The following is a 16578-nucleotide window of genomic DNA, read 5'->3' as shown; positions in this document are numbered from 1 at the left end:
TGCGCTCGGCAGCGCTGAACCCGGGAAAGGGAAACGGGCCGTGCCTGCCCCGCCACAGGGACCCCCCAGTCGCTGGGACCCCCCCATCGCAGGGCGTCCCCCACCTCAGGGCATCCCACGGGGGCAGCCGTGGATTTACCGCGTTCTCACCACGCGGTAGCTATTCCCGCTATTCCCAGCTCTTTTGGCAAGAGCTGGCTCCCAGTGAGGCTCTGTTGGGTGCCGGGGGGTCCTGCGGTGGGGTGTTGGGGGACGCAGGGCGCTGGTGAGGCTCTGTTGGGTGCCGAGGTTAACACATCACGTAACCGCAGCTCCCAGGAGCATCCCCGGGGGAGCGTGACTGTCCCCCAGATGCTGTAACCCCCCAGTTCTGCCGGGAGAAAGAGCTCTCTCTTTGGCGTGCGCTCACCCTGCAGCCTCGGCCCGGGGCTGTGCCGGCCGCGGTGCCTGCGGACGCGGTTTGTTTGCACAAAGCAGCCGCCAGCCATCCCAGGCCCTCGCCCTCCGCCGGGGAGCACGCCGCCAAGGACGGCTTCAAGCGCTGAGTGTTGTTGTGAAAAGTTTTCATGCTACAGGTTTAGCACAAGCAAACATGCCAAGAAGCTGAGGTCTGCTCACCCCACTCTCCTGCCCTGCTATTTCAGCCCGGGCCACCGCTGCTGATAACCCCTGGGCGCCGTCCAGGCGCCGCGGCCACCGCCACGGCCTCATCCCCCGCCGGCTGCCAGCCACGGGCAGAGACCCACCGCGGCAGCCGGAGCAGCGGGTTAAAGGGTCCGGGAAAATCAGTTTGGGGGTCAGCATCTCTTGGGACGGGGACAGAGGAAGTGGCAGACACAGGGCTGGATTCGAGGATCAAAATGCCGCGCTCCTGGGTTTCAGTTCTCCATCCTGCTGGTGTGTGTTTCCCGGTGCTGCCTCCTCTGCCCGGCTCCGTGTGGCTCTACCTGCTCCGTCGTCGCAGGCAGCTCCTGCAGCCGCAGGGTCGCACGCTGCCTTGGTAAAATCAGCGTGCGTGGCTGCAGCGCTGTTTGTGGAGAGGTAGTCGCTACACAAACCAGTTTGGGTTCATCTCACCAGGAACCAGTGGATTTCCAGCTGAAAACACACTCCCCCAGAGCTGCAGGGTTTCAGCTCCACGGGGCCACTGGTCACTTGTACCCTGTGCCTCGAGCTTCTCCTGGCTCTGGCTGAAAGGCTGCAAGGGGGGGGCGAGGGCGCAGCTCTGCTCCGAGCGAGCTGGAGCCGTGGGTCAGCCTGGTGGTGAGCCCCACAGAGAGACCCCACGGAGACCCCCTGGGAGATGCTTTGGCAGCTGAAGCCGGTGCAGGATCCGGGCTGGCTGCGCTGGTCCCAGCCGGCTCCCGGGCCAGGCGGGTCTCGGGCCACGCAGGGCTCACCCTGCCGCAGGCTCCGGTCCCCCACACCGCGCTCCCACGGGGTGAGCGGGTCCCATGTGCCACGGGGAAGAGGGAATCCAGCTGAAGAGCTGCTTCTGATGGTTTTCATCCTGCTCTGAAAGCAAGAGGGGAATTTGTTTCCTGGGAGTTCCAGAGCCGTTTATGTGTTGATGAAGCAGCTCCATGTGCTGCTCATCAGGAGCCTGAGGAGCAGCACGTTCGTGGGTCCTGGGCACGAGCTCGCTTTGCACCCACAGGCCATGGGCAGAGACATCCCCCCGGAGCTCCCCGCGCTGCCCAGTGCTCCCCACCTGCTCCCGCCCCGGGGATGGGGCTGCCACCAGTGTCTGCAGCCAGGAATGGTGAAAGATTCTCCAGAACATGGGAGCCCCAGAGAAATCCCGGTGATGGGGAGGACAGAGCGGGGTCTGCAGGGTGTCCTGGAGTCACAGCTGCCTGCGGCCACGTTTTGGGCCAAGCAGGAGCGTGGGCCTGAGTTTAATGCAAAGCTGCGTGCTGACAAAATGGACCGAGACAGACACACAGTGCCCAGGTGGGTTTCCGGGACCCCCTCGGTGTGCAACCTGCCCAGACCCTGCCGAGCTCCCAGCAGCACATCCTGGGGCAGCCCCGTCCTCTGCCACAGCTGCCTCTCGTCTGCAGGAGCCTCTCGGGCCGCCCAGCCTCGGCTGCGTGATTAATCTTTTGTCACAGAGGAATAGGGAGAACCGGCAATTAATAAACCCCCGGCTTAGGCAGTAACCCAGCTCTGCTGTCCCCCCCTTAAGCATCGCCCTGTTCCTGCCCGTGACACGGGATGTGCCGGGTGCCGGGCACGGGCGCAGCCCCGATGTTATTGTAGGGTCTGTCTGTGGGGAGCGGGGTCAGGGCTGTTTGACGAGGAGGAATCACCATCGGGAGGATGTTTGTTTTTGTAGCAGCTGGATGTGTCTCGGGGAGGGATGGGAACGTCTTCTGTCACTCGTGGGCCGGGAGGAGGCTGGCAGGGCAGGGATAAAGCTCCTGACAAGTTTGGACTAGCAGGCGAGTTGATTAGCTGAGAGATGAAAATTCACAGCTCGGCTCTTGCAGGGGCCGCGAGCTGCTGGAGATGTGTTTATGTGAGGGGAGAGCACCCCCGTGCACGCTGCCTGCAGTCCCGGGGAGCCACAGCAGTGGGGGGGCTGGGCAAAGCGCTTGGGTCAGCACCGGGTCCCCATGGCGAGGACTCCCCAGGGGCCACGGGGACGAGGGGATGCAGGGCGGCATCTCGGGGGGTTGGGCGTCCCGAGTTCTCCATGGCCCCAGTGGGCACAGGGCATTGCTGGCTGCCTTGAGCACCACCGCGGCAGCCTGGACGTGCCTGTGTCCTGCCATGGCCGTGGGTGTTGGGGTCGGGACACCCGGCGCTGCCTCGGGTGTTAATGTGCAGCCGAGGGTGGAAAAGAAACCCAGGGGCCCTCGTCAGCTGAGAGCCCGGGCTGGGCTGGGTCTGATGGTACAGATTACCCGATGATAGACAGAGATAAATGCATACAGCTGGAGGCAGAATAAATCGATGCTATACGTTGTATAATTGTCTTGAAAATAAGGTAATGACTGGCTCTTGGAATGCTTTGATCTTATCAGAAAGACAAGGAATACACTAATGGCTTTAATTAGACTTCGGGGATGAAATGAATTCGGCCTCCTGGGTGAGCTGGTTTCTGGAATTGACCACTGGTGGGGATAGAAAGGCTTTAATCAGATTTAGGCTCTTTAATACCCACAATAGTGTGTGTCTGCATGTGTGATACAGACCCACTGCTATGCCTGGGTGGGGGGGTCTGGGCTGCCGCTGCTTTTAGGAGCCTTTTCTCAATGATGTACTTTCCCATTTGTGTTTGAGCGCTGCAGAGTCTACTATTTTTATTTATTGACTTTTGAAGGAAAGTTGGAAACAACTTGTCAAAAAGCAGTGGAGGGCTGGTAATTGTTTAATTTCCCCACAGCAGGGCCATGGCAGCTCCCCGGCAGCAGGGCAGCGCACTGGCCACGCTTGAGCATCCAGAGCCAGCAATCGGCAATTACCGCAGCTTAATTATTGCATGTAATGGCTACAGTCAAAGCAACGGAAAAGCCTCTGATCTCTCCAGGCACACATCTTGGTGGTGTCCCCCAGAACAAGTAGAATTGTCAGTGCTGAGTGCGCGGAGGACGAGCGGGCTCTGACTCAGCCCGTGACTCACCGGGTGAAGCCGTTGCTCATCAGCCGCCGTCGCGGTCCAGGCTCGGTGCTGGGTGGGGGCGGTTGAACCCCCCCCGGGGGTCCCAGCCTGCGCCATGGGGATGTGACATGGGGCAAGGATGCCACAGCTCTCGGAGGGGTCTGCCTCTCCTCCCCTTGTCCCAGGGGTGTCCCCAGAAGGACCCCATCCCGGCGCCCCTGGCCGCCAGCGGCTTTGGCAGGGGCTGATGGTTTTCACAGGCTGCACCTGACCTTCCCCTGGTTATTTCCCAGCAAAACTGGAGTTTTCTGAGCAGCAGCCGCCCAGATGCTGAAGCTAAACAAGCAGCAGTTACTCTTCCTGGGCCATGTTTATGTCTTCCCTCTTGTAACTACAGATTTGGATTATTTTGGTAGGTTGACATTAGCTATCGTGTTTCCCTTATGTTAATTTGTTGGGCTTAGATGAGCTCCCGAAAAGGATTTAATAACAAGAGCCGTTGCCAATGAAAGCACAACCTTGTTCAGCAGTTACCGTACAGCCAAATATTTTTAACGCCAAGCCCCCAGGCGTGGTGTAAGCTCCTTGTAAGCAGCCGAGGTTCGGTGTCAGCGCGGGTGGGAGCGTGGAGAGGTCAGCGGTGGCTCCCAGCTCTGCCGGGCCACCAGCCCCCCGGGAGCACCACAACAGTGCTGGGGATGGGGAAAGCGACGGAGCCACAGCAGCACAAGGTGGAGAGCACCGATATTTGGTGATTCTGGCTCAAACGGCAGGGACCCCACAGCAGCCACCCCCAAACCAGTGAGCAAGTCTGTGCCTCCTCCTCTCCCGCATCCCCAGTGATGCCCACCCTCTATCCCCCGTCCCAGAGGGGTGACCCCGCACTAGTGCAGTGGTGGGACCCCCCCAGTCCCGCAGGGCCAGACGCGGGGTCATGGGTGCCCTCCTGGATGTCCTGCCACCAGCACCACGCTGGGGACAGGAGGATGGGGGGTGCCAGGGGAACTGTCTCCCCCAACCACCCCACTCGCTCTGTTGCCCCCTGGTTGTGACAAATCACCCGCATGTGTGCGGAAAGCTCCTCGCCGCAGCACAAACACCCACATGCTTAGTAACATAATCTCTTAAAAGCAAAATCCCAGAAATTCCTTTTTCTTCGTGGAAAATGTTGCCTGGGGGCGAAGCTCATAATGAAGGATGAAAGCTTAATCCTTGAGGTAGAGCAGGACTGAGAGGGGAAGGGTATAAACATGACAGTTGTTGCTCAGTGAGTCGGAAAAAGAAGGTGAAGGGATAAAAGTTGTGTCGGGGCAGGAGGGCGCAGTCTGCGGGGAGCCCGGCACCGCGTCCTCCCCAACCACGCCGCATCCGTCATCCCAGCGCTGGCCGTGACAAATGCAGGGGCTTGTCCCAGAACTTCAGACACAGGAAAATACGATTTGGTAGGTGAAGACGTCGGGAGAGTCAATTACGCTTCGTACCTGTGTAATTCACCAGCGGGGACAGCCCTGGGTTACCAGGTATTGGCACCAGCAATGCTTTAATCAAGATCAGGCCTTGACTATTATAAAGCAAAACACCAGTGTGCCTGCAGAGTGATTTTTCCCATTCTCTGGGCCATCAATACAGGAGCTGGCTGGTGATGTGACACAGCACAGTGGTGGGAGCAGTGTGTGCAGGCTCCCCGGGACGGCGCAGACGTCCCTGAAGGCTGGAGGAGCCCATGGGGACGGTGACCCAGGGCGGGTGCTGGCCCTGCGATGGAGGAGCAGGGTGGGGGATGAACATGTTGTCCCCAGGCCTGTCCTCAAAGTGGTTTTTCTCCATGGGGAGACCTGCCAGCCCCTGGGATGCAGAGTGTACTGGGTGGGCTGGGCAGTTCGGGGTGGGGGTCTCCAACTCCTGCCTGTGGATTTGGGCTTCCCAGCTGCCTCTCTGCCACAGAGCACTGTCCCTGTGCCACCCATGGTGGCTTTTAGGAGCCACGGATGTCAGCTCCCTGGCTGTCGGGGAGGCCACAGTGAGTGGTACCCAGAGGTACCGCTGGACTAGTGGCTCCATGGCAGGCCCCAGCCAGGTCATGTCAGTCAGAGCCAGCGTGTGCCCGCGGGGGGAGTCACAAGACAAAAGCTCCCAAGGCTCTGGGAAAGGGGATTTTGCAGCCCAGCGGTTCCCCCCCGGCTTTTTGGGGGTGGTGCTCTCGCTCCCCACATGGCATCCCCAAACCCCCGGCATCCCCAACCCATCGGCATCCAGTCCAAGAGCGACAAACACCCAGGCTCTGCTTCTCACGTGTGTTTTTTAATTGGGGAGAGGGGTGGTGGAGGGGGGGGTTACACTCTCCAGAGCACAACCTGCTCTGCCTTTGCTCCCCGCGCAGCAGCCGCTGTTTACGCACTTGGATTCCATCCCTCTCCTCTCTCACGGCTGTGAAGATGTATTTCCTCTTGTGCCATTTCTCCTTCTGGCAGGCAGGCTCCCAGGTGGGTCTGGAAAATGTCAAAGTGGGAAATAAAGTTGTTCGCTGGAAAAAAAAAAAAAAAAAAAAAAAGAAAAAAGCCCAAGTGAGTGCTAGAGCCTGTGGGAGCCGGTGGCACTCGGGCAGGAGCGGGTGCTTCGGACACGGAGCATCTCCAGAGCCTGGGCTCCTGTGTCACTGCCACATCCCCAGCACCGGGCACAACAGCTCTGCCACCGCCAGCGCCCGCCCTGCGCCGCGGCTGAAGTCTCTGGGGCTTCTTTGTCCCCAGAGCAAGACAAAGGAACAGCGACACAACGTCCCTGTGTCACCCGTGGCTCTTCGATCTCACGGGCAGCCCCAGCTCCTGCAGTTTTCCTGCCAGGAGCGTGTGCTGCCCCCCCCGGCTCATCTCCCTGGGCCTCATCCTGCTCAGACAGATGACTCTATTTAGCTGAAGTGACTAATGGGTGAGCGCATTCCCGGCTCTGCCATCATCTGCTTCTCCCAACGTCAGTCGTGACCAGCGCTCACGCCCCCCCCGCTGCGTTTTCGGGGCGTTGGGAGGCAGCGAGGTGGGGTGGGGGTGGGGGGGTTGTTCTCACTCGCGTGGATGTTTAAAACCTGGCTGTTTTGGGTAACACACAGCGACGGGTACCAGCAGCGGGTGGAGCGGGGCTGGTGCCACAGCGGCATGGGGAGGGTGCAGTGGGGCACCAAGAGCAGCCAGGACAACGCGGTGCAGCCAGCACCAGGGGGATGCAGAGTGACACACACACACACACACACCCCCCAATCCCATGCCACCCCCGTGCCAGGGTGGTGGACCCAGCCACATGCCACGGCCACCGGAGAGGGACCAGGAGCACCAGCCAGACCCGCTTTCCCCCCCTCCCCAGGCTGGGCAAGTGGTCTCCCAGAGAAAATTAGATGTTGACAAAACAATGTTTATTTCACCAAAACAGCTTTGCTCTTGGTGGAAAATGCTTGGCCCCACGGGTGGGCAGCTGCGGGGGGGGGACAGCTGGGTCAGGAGCAGCCCCCCACGGTGGGAGGAACCCCCCCGGCACACAGGGCTTCCCGTGGCAGCACCGCAGTTAGAGGGGAGCCAAGGAACGCACGGTGTCGTCATGTGGTTCATCCCGTCTCTGCATCCAGCACTGCAAAGGAAAAAAAACAACTAAAAAAAAAAATCCCCAAAGTGATGTCTCTGGCAGGAATTCAGGTCTCGTTCAAGGAGCCCGAGCAGGTGGCTGGGTTGTGGTGAGCAGCCCTGGTGACGGGATGCCGGCACCGCTCTCAGCCCCAGCCACCGTCGCCCTGGCTCTGGCCACCTCTGAAGCCCTCGCCCGGCGGGAGCCGCGTGCGCAGAGGTGACGGGCAGGATCACGGCACCACGAGCGCCCACGGCCACAGCGCGGCGAGGCCACCGGTGCCGGTGCCGGTGCCCGGAGAGAGAGAGGCTCGACCCACACGTGCCGGCGTGCGTGAGCTCCCGGGAGAGGATGGGCCACGACAGCCCGCAGGAGCACCGGGGCTGGGCACAGATGCTGCAGATTAGAGAATTAAAAGCTGGGAGGTTTCTGTTGAAGACATTTTTCCGTTCGTGAGGCCATGGGGTGGAGCGGGCCCGGGGGGGGGGAGGCGGCAGCCGCCGGCAGCAGCAACAAAAGGCAGAAGGGGGAGGGGAGCACGAGGGAGAGATTTTTGATTCATACTCAAAAATTACCCAAACTTTATTGCCAAAATGTCTACATTTTTATGTGCTTAAGCACAGTGAGTTATGGAAATCTTAAAACAATGGAATGATCTCCTTCATTGCCCTCGACGTGTTCGAAGTCACCACCCTCTGAACCAAGTGGAATCTCTTTTTCTGTTTTACTGACTTACAAAAATGTCTCTGCTATCAACACCGTGTGCATCTCATAAATACCAGGGTGGGACACGGGGCTTTTGGTGGGTGTTTTTCACAAACCCGTCTCTGCCCCAACCCTTCCTCAAGAAAATTTCTTATGGCGTTCGGTTGATTTGGCAAATTTTCTGCTAGAACCTGCCTGAACAAGAGGGGCTGCAAATTCCTTGACTCGGGTCCAAGCACACAGCTTTCTGGTTCCCCCGCTCTCGTCTTTGCTCTGTGGGAGTCCCTCATCTGTCAGTCACGTACCGAGCCCATAAATCTCCGGCGGCGCGATGGGAGGGTGGTGCAGGGTGTGCCGTCCACGCTCCCGCTGCCAGGTAAGGGACCGTGGGGGCGAAAGCCAGCGCCAGCATCCAGCCACAGCACGGGGTGTGCAGTCCTGGACATGCAGAATAAAGTAGGGATTATTATTAATTTTTTTTTGTTTGTTTGTTTGTTTGCATTGTGTAGCAGACCCGTTTCTGAGCACAACAGGAGCAGAGACAGGCGGACACGCTCACAGGTCCATCCGTCGGGACCCGCACGTCCATCCGTGGCGAGGTTCGGAGCCGGCAGCACCGCAGCAGGGATGCTCTGCTGCAGGGAAACCCCTTCCTGCACGGCTGGTTCCTCTGTAGGAAACGGTAACGGAGCCTGCAGCGAGGGCCAACAACAAGAGGAATACTCACCGGGGTGGTTTCCTTCGCTGCTGAGATAATTTCCCCCCCGCCCCTCCAGAACAACGCCTTCCTCACCCCCCCGGCTGTGCAAAGCCCATCCACATAGGCCTGGGCTCTGATTTACAGCCTGCTTCTGACAGCTACGAGCAGGGAAAGTGCTGATCTGGGAGAAAATGAGGACCAGAGTGGGGAGAGGAGGGGGTTTCGCTGGGGGGGTTTCAGAGCTGCGTGGGGGGAGTTCAGCCCTGGCCAGGAGCTCTCCCACCGGCCGGGGCGAGGGATGCCCCTGGCCGAGGAGGGGAGCAGGGAGCAACAGCGAGGAAGAAAATCAAGAAGAGCTTTGGGAGGAATCAGGGCAGGGATGGGAAGCCCTCATGCCTGCACAAATTCCTCCGCTAATCCCGAATTTCCCAGCCCTGGGGGGGAAGGCTGAGCCTGGCCCTCCTGCCCCGTTCCCAGCCCGCCCCGGGAGAAGCCGGGCGAGCCGCGGGAAAACGTCTGCAGCCCTATAAACTGACACAGTTGTTTATAATATTCCTAAGTGCCATTGCGTGATGATAGCAATTCCCTGACAGGGAAAATTTACTTTTTTCCTTCTTTTTTTAAATAAAATTAGAAAGCTGCAAGTCCCACAAAAGATGTTTTGGCTATCATTCAGGGTTTGTTTGTTTTTCTGCTTCCTATAAGTGACACACTGAGGGCCATTTGCTGCTGATAATGTTACAGCATTATCCCAGCACCGTTAGCCCAGCACCGCGCTCGGGCTGAGCCAGGGCAAGTCCTCTCCCTGCCAGCACCCGGGGCCAAGGCTTTTGCTGATCTCCCTCTGGCCACCCCATCTAACTCATCCCCACTGCCCTGGGCCTGCAGGACCCCAGCAGCACAGGGGACGTTGGCCGAGAAGAAAGCAGGAGCAGCACCAGCACCGGGCTGCAGTGCCCAGGGGATCCCAGCCCCACCGTGGCACCGATCCTGCAGCCAGAACAGGCACTGATGGAGCCGGGAGCAGTGGGGCTGCAGGGCATGGAGCAGGGAGCAAGGAGTGAAAACCATAGAGAATGGAGCTTGGAGCAAGGACCATGGAGAATGGGACACGGAGAATGGCTCATGGAGAATGGAGCGAGGGGCAAGGGGCATAGGGGACATGGAGAATGGAGTGAGGGGCATGGGACATGGAGCATGGAATGCGCAGCAGCCTCTTGCGGCTCCTTGGCCAAAGCTCCTGCAGCCCCTGAGCCGCCGCAGCTGAACTTCCTGGATTTGAAGGGCTGAAAGTTAAAAGTTGTTGACCTTCTGGATAAAACTTATCTGTGCACATTTCACATCCTGGGGAATGAAACCATTACTTTGTCATTACTTTTTGTGTGGAAAAACTCCTCGGTAGGAGTCAGGCGCTTTGCTGAGGACACTGCAATCTCCAGTTTGCTTATATTGTGCTAAAAACAAACAAACAAAGCCTGACCGGCACTGGAGAGCTGCAGCAATACTCTGGGCTAAAAAAGGAACTATCAGGCCCTCAGTACAGGACACGGCATGGATTCAGCGAGGCCGCTGGGCTGACTGACGGGCACCCCTCCAGTGTGGCTGTGCCTTCGGGTGTCAGCAGTCACGGCTGTTTCCTGTGGCCGGGGATGGGGCTGACATGTCACTGACCCGTCCTCTCCATCAGCCAAGGCACAAGGAAGACACAGCCTGGAGCAGAGACCAGGGCTCATGGAAACCACTGGATGGGCTGATGAAGATTAGGGCTCGTGTCCCTGAGGGGTGACAAAGCACCACAGCAGCCTCCAGAGGAGGCAGCCTGGCAGGAGGCAGGACGAGCTCGGCTGAGGCGAGGGGGGATTCCCGAGAGCACTGCTCTTGGAGGACCCCTGTTCTTCCAACTCTCTGTTTGCTGGGTCATCTGTCAGTGTAAGAAATCAGGCTGGAGGTGAAAGTATCCCTACCTACCTCCATGTCCCTGGGGAAAAAGCCCTGGAGGAGGTGACAGGATAAGGTTAGCAAAGCGGATAGATATGACAGTGACTGCCACAGGCTGAGAGAGTCCCTCCTGCCTGGAGGCTGCCCACCCAAGCCCTCCTCGCATGGATGCAGATGGATGCAGGGCACAGCTCTGCACCGTGGTCAGCAGGACGGCTGCATTGCTCCATGGAAAGGTCTGTAAAACCCACAGGACTGAGTCCATGAGCACTAAGGCAGCAATTCCCTGCTCAGAGACATTTTCCACTGTTGATGCTGGGGAAGTGCTCGCCCTGGTCCTGCCGAGCATCCCCTGCAGCCCCCACACCAGCGGGCTCTCGGGGCACTGTGCTGCCCCGCAACCGTCCTCTTGAAACGCTCCCAGGAGCATCATTTGGCAGAAACGATGCTGATGCCTCCGCAGCTGACAGGGGGTATTTCATCTTGGTCTGTAGCTTTGGAAAACAGGAATTTAGACTTAGAGAACCTTGTTACTTTCCCATCCAAGTTCCCAATTCCCCTCCTGCCCCAAGGAAGCCGGGCTCAGCTCCAGGCTCCGCGGAGCAGCCCAGCCCTTCCCAGGGCTGCAGCGGCGGCTGATGCTGCCCCGGGTACCACAGTCCTGGCCCCGCAGCTCCACGGGCGTTTGCCGACAGCCAGGAAACAAGAGATGGGAAGTTTATAAACATGCCGCAGACGGTTTATGGAAAGAGGTTATGAAATGCAATTAAATGTTTTATAAAGTGTCCTGATTGCTCTCCTCGGTCACTGCGTGATTTTGATCATAAATCAGAAAATGAGCTGGAGAACTGAAGGGCAGGGGAGGACCAGGAGGGCAACGGAGTGACAGGGGTACAGGGGGGCTCCCTTCAGCACTTGCTTGTGCCCGGGGTTCTGCAGCCGGGACATTTATGCCCCACAAATCAGTCCCAAGTGGGAGGGAATCGCCCCTGATGTGCCCGTGCCCAGCAGCCCCCTGTCCTCACCAGTGCCAGCCCCCACCTTGCCTGATTCTGCTTGTTTAATATGCAACGTACCTTCTGATGAGAAGCAAATTGTGCAGCCAGGGTGAAGGGGATGATGGTGGAAGGGGATGGTGGCAGATGGACACACAGGTGGGACAAACCCACTGGCCCCTGGCACTGGGGGAGCAACGGGGAATGTTGGCCTGAGATGAGAAGCAAACATCAAGGGATCACAATGAAAGCACATTGAAGTGTGTGATTTATGGATGGATTCAGGGCAGCAGCACACGCTGCCTCGCAGGGGCTCCCTGGAACAAGCAGCCACCAGTCAGTGTTTACTGGGAACCGGCACAATTAGCTGGCCAAGAGCTAATTGCAGGTCTGAACTGTATCTTCCCAGCTGCGGGGGCCACTCTGCATGGCCAGCGCTGGGACACTGCCTGTCACTGTCCCCTGGAAGTACAACTGAACCAGAGAGCCAGAGAGCAGCCTCCATCCCTGGCACCCAGCGCCAGAGCAGGGAGAGTCCATCCTCACCCCTGGGACCGGCTGCAAGAGGGAGCTCATCACAGTGACCCAGCTGCAGCTGATGCACAGTCAAACACCTCAAAACTTGGAAAAACTAATTACCAAAGCCCTAAAGCCTGAAGTGCAGCACAGGCATCATGTGTCTGACATTTGGCTTCTCATCCCTGAGCTGCTGGTCCAACAGCTCGCGAGCCAGAGGTTAAGCTTCCTGGTTCCTCTTTTTAATCTGCATCATTCACATTTTTCCATGTTGTTGGACACAATCAAAAAAAAAGCCTTTGAATTAGCAGGCAGGGCGAGACGCTAATTGCCTTCCCAGCTCCTCCCGTGTCAGGGCCGGATGCTGCCCAGGGCCCTGCACACACCCGCTCAGCCCAGGAGATCCACGGGGGAGACAGAACAAGGGCTGCAGTGTGGGGTGGGCAAAAAAGACTGCGAAACCTAGCTGAAAAGGCCCTAATATGAGCATCTTTGCGTGAGTAGAGGTGCTGCTGAGCACCCGACAGCCCAGGGATGCCGCCTGAGCACCCAGTAACCCCAGGGATGCTGCCTGAGCACCCAACAGCCCAGTGATGCTGCCTGAGCACCCGATAACCCCAGGGATGCTGCCTGAGCACTGTCCCCGATCCCCACGGGCAGAGCAGGGTGGGGATGCTCCCGTCCACGTGTGGCTCTGCGTGCATGGGCCGACTTGGCAGGAGTCTTCCTATCCATTACCAGCTAATGCAATGGAACTGGCTGACAATGGGCTCGGCAGCTGCCAAAATCCAACATGCGGCCTGCAGATGTCCCTGGGACCGGCAAACCCTGCTGGAAGATCCGTGCGGTACGAAAGGTTACCCTCAATTTGCTTCAGATGCTGCTCGCGCCGTTCGACAGCCATCGTTGGAGGAGGGGGCTCCTTCGGAGAGAAAAGCATAAATCCAGCTCCGCATCCAGACTGTTATTATCTTCTCTGGTTCAAATTAAGTGACTGGGGTCATTTTTTTATATGTTGCAGTTTGTCTTTTACCTGAGGGCATTGTGGAAAGGAAAGAAAAAAAGGTGACTCTAGCACGAAAGGAGGGCAGGAAGCGGAGCCTGTAGCAGGCAATTAGCTGAACTAACATCAGGTTCTCCCTAAAACATCAAAATGGAGATTAAATGTCGACAGACACAGCTAATTCCTTGCCAGTGGGTCTGGCGATAAATCAGTGGCCACGGGGCAGGAGAGGGCAGGGTGAACCCCGCGTGGGATTGCAGGACGGGAGCGGGACAGGAGAGACCCCCCAGCTGCCGCCAGCCCCCCCCAGGCTGCTTCCTAAGGCCAAGGAGCGAGGTGGGAGCAAACAGCGGGCACAGAAACCAGACAGGCAGTGGGTGACACCGGTGACACCAGTGCCACCACCAAAAGCCACCGAGCACTGGTTGTTTCAGGCACTGTGCAATTCAAAAACCAACACCGCATTAAAGCATCTGCCCCGTGTTTCCAGAGCCGGTGACAAAGGGCTTTGCGTGGGCTTCAGCTCTGAGTGTGGGCTGACTTGGTTCAACAAGCATTTGAAAAAATCCTGTGTTTTATCAACTACTATATGAAAGGCAAATGAGCTGCTGGAAGCCCCAGGTTAGGGAATGCCAGCACCGTGGGGCATGTGGGGACCCCGCAGGGCTGCCGGCACGGGCAGGTCACACTCCTCCCTCTCTGACACCCCCATCACCCCGGATACCCCGCACTGAGCTCCGCACGGGGCTGTGTCTGCACCAAGGGCCGCTCACCGCAGTGTCAGCGCCCACAACAGATCCCCCCTCAGTCTGTGCCCCTCAGCCCCCCCCGGCAGCGAGGGCACCGCTTCTCTGGAGCCCAGGGAACCTTCCCACTGCTTCACCCCACTTTAAACAAAAAAAAATCTTACTTCTTCCAGCCCTGCGGAGCCAGCAAAGCCGGCGACCCCGCTGGGTGGAGGCACACGAGGAGCGTGCTTGCCTGGAAATGTTTACTGCGCAGACACACAGAGTGCACTGGTCGGGCAAGCCAGGGCGGGTTTGGGTTCCGGCTTTGGAGAAGGGCACGTCCCTTGTGGAGAAACCACTTGGCGGAGGGGAAAAAAAGGGTGTCTGGTGCTTACCACAATCTGAGGTGCCCCAAAACCAGTATTTGCCCTTCCTTTATGAGCCTGTGGAAATAAGCAAACTTGGATTAGTCCCAAGTTCCTCTTCCAGAGGGCAGGGAGAGGCTGGGCAAGAGGTTGGGAGCCCTCCACCCTGCCCTGCCTGCCTGCTCTGTCCTCCCTGCCAACCCTGCCTGCCCTGCCCTCCCTGTCTGCCCTGCCTGCCCTGCCTGCCTGCAGTGGGGGATGAGGATGCTCCCGTGCATCCCTCGCGCTCCCTAGGGCCGCATCCCTCTCACCACCGGTACCCGCCGGGACTGGCAGCAGCCCCCGTGGCATCGGTCGGCATCTCTCAGCGCCCTTCTCCCGCAGCAAAGCCCAGCCCAGGATGTGGTGGAAGAGATTTATCTCTTCTGGCAGGTTCCACACACGCTACTATTTTTCTTCATTGCTCTTGACACATCTCCTGCCACACGGGGCAAACTCTGGGGTAGGTGGAGAGCCAGTGTCAGGGCTGGGGGGGGGTAAGATGTGAGCTGTTTTCAGATGGTTTATAAAATTTACATCCCCAGAGGATCCCACCGTTTGCAGAGGTGACATCGGTGACTGCACCGTGTCTATTCCGGATGATTTCATCCTGGAGTGACTCCTTACGTAGCTTCTCCTTGTCTTTTAAAGCAGGAGTCACCACCGCCGGCCTGGCCGGGCACCGCAGCCGCCCTGCAGCACCGAGCCCCTCGCCAGCAGAGCCGTGGTCCCGATGAGGGCTCTGGGGACTCTACATCTTCAATACACTTAGTGATTTAATGAAGAATATTATTTCCTTTTTGTTGAAAGCAGATGCATTTTGTGTTTCCACTTTAAGCTTTTAGAAAAGAACAATTTGATGAAAACCTGTTAAACCCGCCCTGTTTGTAGCCCCCACAGAGAACTCGATCTCAACACACAGCACTAGACCTGGTAACCACAAGGCACACGCCTGCTTGGGGTCAGTCTCTTTTTTTCCAGCACTCTGATTATTCTTTCTCCTGAGGATGGGGCTGGGAAGGACTCAGCCTCCAGTGCAGTACAAATCCTGCCCTTTCGGTAAAGTGTAATAAACTTCTTCCCCCAATGCATAGGAAAATGTTTTAAGGCAAGACTTTATAGAGAGCATCAATCACTTCAGAGGTGATGGAATTGCTGCAGAATTATAAGCAAGTCTGAAGTGTCTACAGAGGACTCTAAACACTGTCTTCTATTTATTCTCTGTGTCCTTTGTAAATGTAAACTTCGGTGGAGTCCAGAGGCCCTTTCGTCTCCACGGCTTGTCAATCCAGCACCTTTCACCACTGCTAAAATCACAATTAAAAAAAGGGGGGATTACAAAAACAAACACAGAGCTCGCGCCGGCGAGTGATGGCTGTGGACTGTTGTACTGCCGCTGGCCGCCTCCCCCAGGAGGAGCAGTGGGATCCTGCCCCGTGCCTTCCTCTTCCCACCATTGCCGTGCGAGAGCAGGACCCTGGGGGCCACCTCCTCACTGGTGACCTTCTGTCAGAGCGGGCAGGAGGCACGGCACGAGCAGGGCTGGAGGAGAGTGCGTGTCCTGGGCACAGCACCCGGTCTGGGCACCCACCTGTGAACCCATCCCATCCTCCCGGAGGGGCACGAGGGGGAGAGAAAGACCCAAACTGAACCCTGGAGAAGACAGAGACCTGGCTGGAGGTGTGTGCACCCACACGTGCCCTCGCTGTGCACGGGCAGGTTTTTATCTCCTACAGACATTAGACTACCAGTGAGGAACAGCTAATGGTGCACCACTGAATAAACACAGATTATGGCTCTGAAAGGCCCTGAGAAGATCAAGCAGAGGACAGTGCACTGACAGCGGGATGGAGCTGGGTGTGGGAGAGCCGTCCCAGCTGGAACACCGCTCTGAGCACCGAGAACCTGAGCGGGAAGGGACTTTTGCTTCCACAGAAAGAAAGAAAAAGATAAAAGTTCTTTAAAGTCTATACTAAAACTTCTCTTTGCCAAAATAGCCGGAAAAAAATATTTTATGCGCTGAAATGTCACACAGCTGCTCTGGCAAAAAGAAATAAAAAAACAACAAACAAAACAAAAACCCAGTCTGTTTCGAAAAATACCTTCCATGAGAGGCTTGATCTGTCCCTTGAGCATCCTCATCCCAGCTGGGGAGCAAAGCCAGCACACGCAACACAGAGCCTGCAGCGGGAGAAGCTGCAATGTTTTGTCCCTGCCTTTGAAGGGGTCAGGAGGTGTGTGTGGAAATAAGACGCAGGGACCCTTTCGGTTACTGGCATTAGCAGGTATTTTGGTCATTACAGCAGCTCCTTTTTCACACGGAACTGTGTACGCCCATGAGCATCGCTAACTCTGGGCAGACCTTATGTT

This window comes from Numenius arquata, chromosome 24, assembly GCF_964106895.1.
Source record: "Numenius arquata chromosome 24, bNumArq3.hap1.1, whole genome shotgun sequence".
NCBI lineage: Eukaryota > Metazoa > Chordata > Aves > Charadriiformes > Scolopacidae > Numenius > Numenius arquata.
Note: the sequence above shows the minus strand (reverse complement) of the source record.